Source organism: Triticum aestivum, chromosome 4B (assembly GCF_018294505.1).
Source record: "Triticum aestivum cultivar Chinese Spring chromosome 4B, IWGSC CS RefSeq v2.1, whole genome shotgun sequence".
Classification (NCBI taxonomy): domain Eukaryota; kingdom Viridiplantae; phylum Streptophyta; class Magnoliopsida; order Poales; family Poaceae; genus Triticum; species Triticum aestivum.
Genome location: NC_057804.1, coordinates 167296486 through 167306598, shown reverse-complemented (window position 1 = coordinate 167306598; position 10113 = coordinate 167296486). Strand labels below are relative to the sequence as shown.

General features: G+C 49.5%; 1 long non-coding RNA gene across 1 annotated transcript; it reads left to right on the top strand.

Moving 5' to 3' along the window:
- Nucleotides 1–3259: 3259 nt before the first annotated feature.
- LOC123091609 (uncharacterized) lies at nucleotides 3260–6807 on the top strand. Its single transcript, XR_006443356.1, has 2 exons — nucleotides 3260–3885; nucleotides 3958–6807. It is a non-coding gene; the product is annotated as an uncharacterized lncRNA (long non-coding RNA).
- The last annotated feature ends 3306 nt before the right edge of the window (nucleotides 6808–10113 follow it).

Genomic DNA, 10113 nt, shown 5'->3' with positions numbered 1-10113 from the left:
TGAATATGAACCCGTGCGAATGCTCTTCCTCCTATTTTGTGCTTCCGCTCATTGGGTGAGCTCATCGATGAACAATGGCTCGTCCGAAATGTCAATATCAATGACATCTTCTTCATCACCATCACCTTCGCAATAGATGTCATCGTCTTCATCACCATCACCTTCGCAATAGATGTCATCGTCTTCATGCCACGACTCACCATGGTCGTAGTCCGCATGGTCGTGGGCCTCTTCATCCGCAACGTACTAGGCGCGGCCATCCCGACTTTGGGTCTCGTCGGGATCGTAGGCAACGTCATGCCCTTGCCCACCCTCGTAGATCACTTGCTCCATGAACTTGTTGTAGAAGGGTCAAGGGGTCGTCGACCGTTGGCGTTGGTGTTGCCATTTCGTCGAACAGGACGCGGGGCGACGGCATGGTGCCCGTAAACGATGGTCGTCCTTGCTTTCTTTGCATCTCCATGGACGGCCGGCCGCTGCTGCTGGACCCTGGCGTGACGTTGAGGTCGATGATAGCCAAGGGGCGCGGGGTGGACGGCGCGATCAAGCCAACGTCCGGCGAGCCCGAAAAACGAGTGTGCCCATCGTGCCTTGGCGGGGGAAAGCCGGGCGACATAGGCATGGTTCGCGACGAGCAATGCTGAGGCCTGGCGATCGATGAGCCTGTGCTCCCCGGGCCGACGGCCACACCAGAGAAACCCACCGGATGGCAAAGGCCAAGCATTAGGAGGGCATGCGCTTTGTTGACGATGGCCTCCTTCTCGTCGACCTCGGCCTTGTGCCGCGCGGCCTCCACCGCATCGCGCTCGGCGGCGAACTTGGCCGCGGCGGTCTTGCCCTTGACGGCCGCTCTTCGATTCCTCCTCTTCACCGATTTTGCGTCCAACTTGGCGAGCTCCTCCGGCGTGCACTCCGACCGCGGCTTCCTTGCACCCTTGGCCGCCTTCTTCTTCACCTTTGCGGGCGGGTCAACGGCTAGGCCACCGGAATTCGGCGGGGCGTCGGCCATGGACGGGGGAGGGTGGGGGCGGGACGTGGGAGGGTTTGGGAGAAAATGGCGCCAAATGGGGGCGTGTTTTTTTTTTGCTTGTGCAACTGACGGGCGGGCAAGGGGAGGACGCACGCGCGTCCTGCCTGTCCGCGCGTTGTCTGTTTCGCCCCAAAAGTGGCGCAAAGTTGGGCCGGAGATGGGTCGAAAGCGGACAGAAAATGGACAAAAGTCTGTTTGCGCCCACGCGCTGGGCTGTCTGGTTTGTCCGTTTTGCCCCAAACGGATGCATCCGGACATGATGGGGGCGCGCGCTGGAGTTGGCCAAAGAGGTGAGGCATCAGGTAGGTGATGCTACCTTTGTACATGCCCTTATCGTCTCCTCTGTAGGCAGGTGCATCTCATTTGCACGCTGCGTCCCTTCTACAATTTGTCTTTATCTGCAACCCAGTTTTATTTTCAACCATGCCTGTGCAATACTCCTCTTAGAGCATCTCCAGCCGCGCCCCCAACACGCCCCCAGGTGATTTTTTCACGTCGGCGCCGAAAAAATGGCCAGTTGCGCCCCCAGGAGCCAGTTTTTCGCCGGTTTGGGCCGAAATTAGCGCCGTCGGACCCAGGTCAAACCCGGCGCGCTGGGAGGGTGCCCGGGGGTGCCGGGGCGAGCGATTTTGGCGCGAAAGAGCCGTGGGCCTGTCGAGTTAGCGACGCGCGCCTCGTCGTCCTCGGAACGCCTCGGTTTCCCATGTGGAATCAATGGCAGCCATTGATTCCTCATCACGGGCGGCGCGGCGACGCCTCCCCTCCCGCCATGCGTACACACGACGCGGGGCTATAAAAACCAGTGCCTCCCCCTCGCCTCTGGCCACACCAGCTCACAGCCTCCTGTGACGCCCCCGATTCAATCGTACACTAATCATACACGCAAATGTGTACGATCAAGATCAGGGACTCACGGGAAGATATCACAACACAACTCTAGACACAAAATGAAATAATACAAGCTTCATATTACAAGCCAGGGGCTTTGAGGGCTCGAATACAAGCTCGATACACAAGAGTCAGCGGAAGCAACAATATCTGAGTACAGACATAAGTTAAACAAGGATGCCTTAAGAAGGCTAGCACAAAAGCAACAACGATCGAAGAGACAAGGCCTCCTGCCTGGGACCTCCTAACTACTCCTGGTCTTCGGCGGCCTCCATGTAGCAGTATCCGTCGGCGGTGGCATCTGGCTCCAGGGATCCACCATCTGGTTGCATCAACCGGAAAGGAGAAAGAAGGGGGAAAAGGGGGTAGCAAAACAACCGTGAGTACTCATCCAAAGTACTCGCAAGCATCAGATCTATATTAAGTATGCATTGATATCAAATGGAAGGTTTGTATCTGTGGACTAAACTGCAGAATGACAGAATATAGGGGGAAGGCCTAGCCTATCGAAGACTAGCATCTTCACGCAGCTCCAAGCATCTTGCAGCATGTAGAAGAGTAAAGAGTAGCATTTTAATATTTAGCAAGCATGTTGTAACATCAACGCCCAGAGATCCTTCCTCGACTCCCTGCGAGAAAGCAATCTCGGAGCCACATATCCATCACATATCTCAAGTATCCATTTCTAGTTATATAAGATCAGGATATAAGTGTGAACGTCCATTATTGTGGACACGGGATTCGAATATATATCTTCCCTGCAGGGGTGCACCAGTTACCCAACACGCTCGATCACTCTGGTCGGACACACCTTTCTGGGGTCAATGCCCGGCCTCGGAAGATCAACACGTCGCAACCCTACCTAGGCTCAGCAGAGAGGTCCCCACCGGTCTACATCCTAAGCACTCCGGGGTCTGGGCCCATCGCCCGTTGCACTCCGGATCGTTGCGCGTAGGGCGGGTACAGGCTCCACCACTACAGGATGGTGCCGGCCGAGCCGTGCTGCACTGCTGAACTGGACGTCTGACAAAACTTCGGCTGATACCACGACGTCGAGGCCTATATCTATTCTCACGTGGTGGTTAGTGCGTAAAGGTCAGAGGCCTACCACTACACCACAACACTTGATTGGGGGCAGTTAACTGCCGGGAGAAATACCCGACCTAGAGCAAAAGAACTGCCGGGACATTTGTTTCTACCGGTACAAACATGTCAGGGCAGAGAAACTGCCAGAAAAACTTGAGCCATGACGGCACACGAACTGCCGGTACATTTTAGGGCGCATTATCTGCCGGAACAACCAAACCACGGCCTACAATCTGCGGGACCGGCTGCGTGACCGAAAATTAGCGCGGTGGGAAAGCGCGCGACTGACCAAATTTTGGCCCAAAACAAACGCGTACGCGCCAGCCCTCTACCAGATAACAGCGCCCCCAGAAAAAGCCAAATAGCAGCGCCGCCCCCAAATCGACGCCCAAATCCTTCGTGCGCTCCACCAGATCGCCGCCGCCGCCGCCCCCGCCCGCCACCAGACCACTGCCGCCGCCGCCCCCAGCCATCACACCGCCGCCGACCTCCCTCCATCCCGAGCAGTACCGCCGTCGCCCTCCACGCCGAGCCGTGCTGCAGTCGCCCTCCACGCCGAGCCGAGCTGCAGTCGCCCTCCACCGCTCCAGAGCGGCGCCGCCGAGCACCCAATTGACCGCAGCCGCCAGCCACTTCTGAGCGGCGCCCCCAATCACTCCAGGTCGGGGCCCGTCGGCCGACCTCCACCCAGACCATTTCCGTCGTCGGCAACGGAAAGGGCAAGAGGAAGCAGTGCCTTCCCAAGGCGGCATCGTGCTCCTCTTCTCCGCGGCCGTTCACGCTGGCGAGCATGGGAGGGCTCCCGACCACGGCTTCATCCCCGCTGACGGCGAGCACGGTGCCTCTCCACTTAGATCCGTGCCGGTGGAAACCCGATGCAGGTGAGATTTTCCTTACCAATGTAGTGAATCTCTCTTTCTGCTCGATGAGAACTGACGGTGGGTGTTCTCCAGTCGCAAGTACGAAGCCAGATTTCCCCTCCCTCCTACATCCCCCATCCACCGAGTTAGTAATTCTTCCGTATTGCTGTTTTTTTTCTTTTGCTGCCAAATTGATGGAGGTGCTATTAGTGAAAGGACTGGAGACTGGTTCTAGCAGCGGTAGATTTTTCGAGAAATTCCAAGTGCTCGTGATTTGCAAAGGGTTTCAGCCAAGTTAGTGTACGTGTACTCTCCTATGATTAGTAAAATTTCATGTGCCTGTATGCACCCTTTTTAGGTACATGGATCCATCTTTTTTTATTCAGGTTCAAACATTGCACAACTGAAGACATTTGTTATATAGCTCGAGACAGTTTACTCACTATGGCTGACTGTTATTCCAGGATAATATGCAATGTTAAGTCAATTATTTTCCTCATGCTACCACAATTTTTTCCAACATTAATTTTTCAGCTGCTTGATGGAATCATGGAAGGAACATACAGTGCAGTACGAGACGAGGGATGGTCTGATGATGTTGTCGAGATGAGTATGGTGCTCATACTGTTATCATTTTGTATTCAGAATCTTTGATGTTAAATGGTGGGGTGTTAAATGCAGCCCTCGATAAAAAATGGAGATTATACTACCATAGTTAGCTCCACTGTAGAAAGTAACATAACCAGCCTGAAGTAGGTGTATATCTATTACTCTTTAATAGTACATAAGCTTTTGAACCTAGTAGGTCATTGCCTCAGAGTTATGCCTGCTTAGATTAATGGTTGCTATGCTAACAAGATACAGTGAAAAATTACTTTGTTTCGAATACAGTAAGTATATGACCTTATATAATGGTTTATGATTAGAATTAGCAAGGCCCCTTCCTCTTAATGTGTTTACACTTCCTCTGATGAAATAATATGCTGTCTATGAACCTTAACAATCGTCATCTCAGCTAAACAAAAAAGGAACAAGGCCCACCAGATTTGTTCGTAGTGCACATTGTTTTTTCTACGAAATATTGGAGTATCTGGATCACAAATCTGACCTGTAAAAATGTTCAAACTTATTGATATTTTATTCCTGAAATTTTAAAAACAATGAATACAATTTTTTAACTTAACCTGGCTTCATGTTTTCTGTCCTGTGAATAAAAACAAAGCTTCACTACAAGGCGATTTTCTGGTGAATGAATTAAACTCAAGGTCTCTAGCAAAGGAATCAAGTTTTTCACAACTTGTGATTTTGAACAACATTTTATTTTATTCACAAGGCGATTTTGAACATAATGGTGGATTCTAATTATAGTGAACTAGATAAGCAGCCTTGGGTGACATTTTGAGCTCTTGGCTATTGTCTTTAACTGTCAAGTGTGTAGCAGCCAACAGTGTGAATTTATGATGGTTATTTAGTTTATTTGATTGTACGCTATGCAGAGCTTTCCTCATTAATTCAATTTTACACAAAATTGGAAGGCTATTGTATTGCTGCGTAAACTGGAGCAAGGCCGTACCATTTCCATCTGACAAAACATCCTGAATGTCCTGTCTAGTTCTTCCACTCTAACAAGGCCATACATAACGGTGTTGTAAGATGAAAGTCCGGGCAGTATTTAGCTTTTAAACTTACAGTATACTGCTCTTACAGTGTTGTGAGATTGAAGGTCCAATATACTACACTTCAACACAGATCTTTATCATTATTTGAGAAGTAAACTTTTAATCGGCAGTAGAGTTGTATCTAGTAAACTTTGGAATTTCTTGATTAATTTTCTGTATCTATGACTGCAATGGTTGCAGCGATCTAATTTGCATGTTTGTGTGTGTTCTTCAGGAATCATGATACTACTTTGCGATCTGATTGGTGAAAGGGTATTTTCTATGGTTCTCTCATATCCGACTGGTCTTTTTCTCTCTATAAAGTAGCATTGAAAATGTTCTTTTATTTCCTCTGACCTCTCAGAAGCTCACACCTGAATACCATGATATATGCCTTTAAGAAAACTCTGTATGTTCTTTTGATTTAAACCTAACACCAAACATTTTAGTTTCTATACTTCTGTCAGTTAAGGCTGGAAAAATGTTTGATTTTTGTTGTTGTACTAGTTGCCTTTGTGTGCTCATACAAAAATACTACTCCCTCCGTTTCAAAATAGATGACTCAACTTTATACCAACTTTTAGTACAAAGTTGAGTCATCTATTTTGAAACGGAGGGAGTAGATCCTATGATGTCAAAAATTTATACAGATTGTGGATGGCACTTTTTTCTCGAACGTTGTTCCTATTGTCTTATGTGCAGTTTTTTCAAACAGAGTTTGATGAGTCTTCACTTTCAGGAAACTAAACTTAATATTAGAGGCAATCACACCATGCCGTTACGGGTTTAATTATTTGTCCAGACCTGAAACTGTTGTCATGCTTTCCAGGAAGGGCAACTAGATGTGCTTAATTCATGTGCCCAGGCTTGAAACTGCGGACATTTTTTAGCTTTTTATTAAATCGAATATTCACTCGATGCCTTGAAGGGAAATTTGTCGAGAAAATGTTGGGCGGTGCATCTTTGTAGATTCTGAGTATCGTAATAAATGTAATGGATATAATGTTTTCTAATACATGACTTGTGATTTGATGTCTTCCTGTCCAGGTTGAAAATGTTCCTGTAAGATTCGTTAAGACGCCTTGCCGTAACCATATGCCGTGAGCTCACACAGAAGAACTTACAGGCTTTACTCTTTGTGTTTGTTACATCTTGTACTGTCGGATGTCTAGAGACTATAGATGCTAAATTATGAGGGAAGTCTTCATGTGTAATCAGTGAATTGCATAGATTGTAAAATGTTTGATGATCAGACTTTATAATATATATGCGATGTGCACCTGCATAATCTTTTTGCTTTATTTGAATGGATGTCATCTTTTGAATTGGGGTGTGTATGTAAATGTGAAATAAATGTAATACCAGAGTGTAATAGCCTTATTAATTGGGATACTTGGCACCACTGGCCTATCATCTGCCGAGAAAGCTATTGATTGCCGGCAAAAAATATTTGCCGGGAGAACAAGAACTGCCGGGAGAAGTTTGAGCATGATGGCATAAAAACTGCCAGCACATCCCTATCTGCCGGGAATTTTAATCCCTGGCAGCCGTTCTTGTGGCAGTTCTATCTGCCGGGAGAAAAACATTCCCGGCAGTTTGACTGCCCTTGTAAGTGCCTTTTCCCGACAGTTTTCCTGCCCTTGGATCTGTGTTGTGGTGTAGTGTACTCAGGAGAAATAACCAAACCCATTAGTGCATTGGGGGCTCGCGGAAATGAGCAGAGACTCACGATAAGGTGACCCTGTTGCCCTGTCTCATGGACTTACGGCAAGGGCCCAGACTGCCCGGCCGTGCCATGTGGAAAACTCGTGGGTGCTCTACGGGCCCGCCCGATTTTCACATCAACTCGCGGGTACCCCTCAGGGCCGACCCGACTTCAACAATGGTCTCAAGTAAAATCAAGGTAATCGTGTGTCCAAAACATGAAGGAAAAAAACCCGAGGAATCACCCCGGTGGATTCCACTCAATGTAATCATCAAGGTGAACGTAAGAGGGACCACCCTCGAGGTTCACACTTGAGGTGTTGAACGATAGAGCCGTATCGGGAATGGTGAAAGAGGAAATCACCCTCGATGACCACGACCGAGTAGCTACACTACAGAATTATCATCAGGAGTGCGTTATGAGGGATCACCCTCGGCACTCGATAGTAGCTCTGCAGAGTCGAGCAACAAAAGAGGCATGATGTGATGTGAGGTGTCAGGCTCTGGTCATCGATCACATTGATCGAGTCGTCGAAGATGAAGCAGGGGCAACAAGGACAATGTGGGGGTCACTGATGGATCACTAACCAACCTATACTAAGAAGTTTAGGATAAGCAGGTAGGTAACAATAGCAGGTACAAAAGCAGTCTATGCATCAGAATAGGAGCAAACAATAACAATAGTAAAATCTAATGCAAGCATGAGAGTATAGAATGGGCGATATCGGGATGATCAAGGGGGGGTGCTTGCCTGGTTGCTCAGACAAGAAGGAGGGTCGTCGTCGACGTAGTCGATCACAGGGGCATTAGCAGCGGTCTCGAGGTCTACCAGAGAAGAAGAGGGGGAAGAAACAGTAAATACACTCAAACATAAGCATAACAAGACAATAAGCGGGGCTAGAGGTGTTCTAACGCAGCGCTAGGCGATACTGGCGAAGGGGGAAACATCCGGGAAAGTTTTCCCGGTTCCGAACGTCTGTCAGACAGATGAACCGGAGGGGAAAAGTTCAACATTTGCTATGATAGGGACATGTGGTGGGCGAACGGTCCGCGTATTCGGATTCGTCTCGTCGTTCTAAGCAACTTTCATGTAGAAAACTTTTTCATCCGAGTTACGAATTATTTTATATGATTTTCTAAAGTTTTAGCAATATTCTAAAATTATTATTAACTAAAAAGATAATATTGCACCAGCATGACGTCATCCTGATGTCAACAGTCAACCAGCCAGTTGACTGGTCAAGTTGACGCTGGGGACCCACCTGTCATTGACAGTGGGTTGTTCAACAGATTTTTAACTAATCCTATTAGCTAATTAGGCACTGGGCCCACCTGTCATTCGGAGCTTAGGTTAAACTAATTAATCTAATTAGCTTAATTTAACTATTATTATTTATTATCTTAAATCTTTTTTTAGTTTTACAGCGGCGGGCCCACTATGGCAGTGGCTCATAAGGCCTAATCGGGCACTGGGCGAGCGGGTGCGGGCGCCCGTGCCCGAGGTCATAGCTTGCCCAGGGCGGGGCGAGGCCAGTCGGCCGGAGCTGTGCCCAGCCGCGGCGAGGTCAGGGCGGGGAAGCGGGTCCGGGCGGCGGCGGACGCGGCCCCGACGACGGCGGGCAAGGGGCCGCGCGTGAGCGACGGGTGGGGCGGCGGCGACACTTGACTGCGACCCGACGGAGCCGCGACAGTGGTGGCTAGCCAAGGCGAGCGGGAGGGGGCAGTGGCCAGGGGTGCGCGCGGGCGTGAGTATAGGGCGGCCGACGCAGGGCGGCGACGACGGAGGGGCTGCAGCCACCCTCAGGCGGGCGCGCGCACGCAGATGCATAGCTTCGGCCATGGCAACAGAGCTCGACCGCGTTGGCAGGTACGGTAACGACGGCGAATACGGCTATGAACGCGGAGGAAGGCGTCAACGGAGAGAAAGAAAGGAGATGGAGCTCACCGGCGTTGCAGAGAAGGCCCGGGGAAGCCGGAGGAGCTCGAGGTGGCGCAGATTGACGCAGTGGCCGTCGAGCCCGAGGAGGAAGTTGAGGTTGGGGTGGCGTCACGGGGCCGTCCGACGCCGTGTGGCTCAGCGTAGACGACGAGGATGACGCTATGATGCTCCTGGACTCGTCAGCGAGGCAAGGGGTGGACGGTGGCAGCGGGCTTAACCGGAGCGAGCCCATGGCGGTGCTCAGCAAGGAGGGATCTGGCGAGGGGAAGGGGATGGAGCGAGATGGGGCAAGTGGGGTGAGTGGTAGCGGGGGCTGAGGCGTCGGGGGGAGGTGGAGGCCTTATCCTCTCGTGGCGTCGCCGGCGAGGTGGTCGGGGCAGCCATGCCCTGTAGCGACCTGAGACAAATGAACAGGGAGAAGGGGAGAGCGACCGGTGTTTGGTGGCCAGTTGGGCTGGCTAGCTGGGGTGGGATGGGCTGAGGCCCAGGGGAGCCATGGGTTTTTCTTATTTTCTTTACTATTTTAAAATTAATTGTAAAACTAAATGAGTTTTGTTAGATATGGGACTTGTCACATAAATCAAGCACAATATTTATAGGAGTCACAAAAAGTTTAAGGCCAAAAGGAGTTGTCTAACCTTTTTTTGAAATTGAAAGGGCCAATTTAATTGCTGCTGGACCAAAAATTAATTCCCAGGGACATTTTGGGAATTCAAAAGAGTTAGGTTTCAACATGACAAATGTCCAAGGATTATTTGCCACACTTTGAACATTTTAGATTTCATGTTTGGAAATATGAATTTTTGTCACATCCCTAGTTCCGGTATGCTCGAGGCTAGCTAGTCATTTGTGCATCATGTTTAAATTCCATTTAATTTTGAAATGGGGATTTGTGAAACCCTCAGAATCATTTTTGGAAATGACCCAAATAAAAATTGTTCCAAAAAG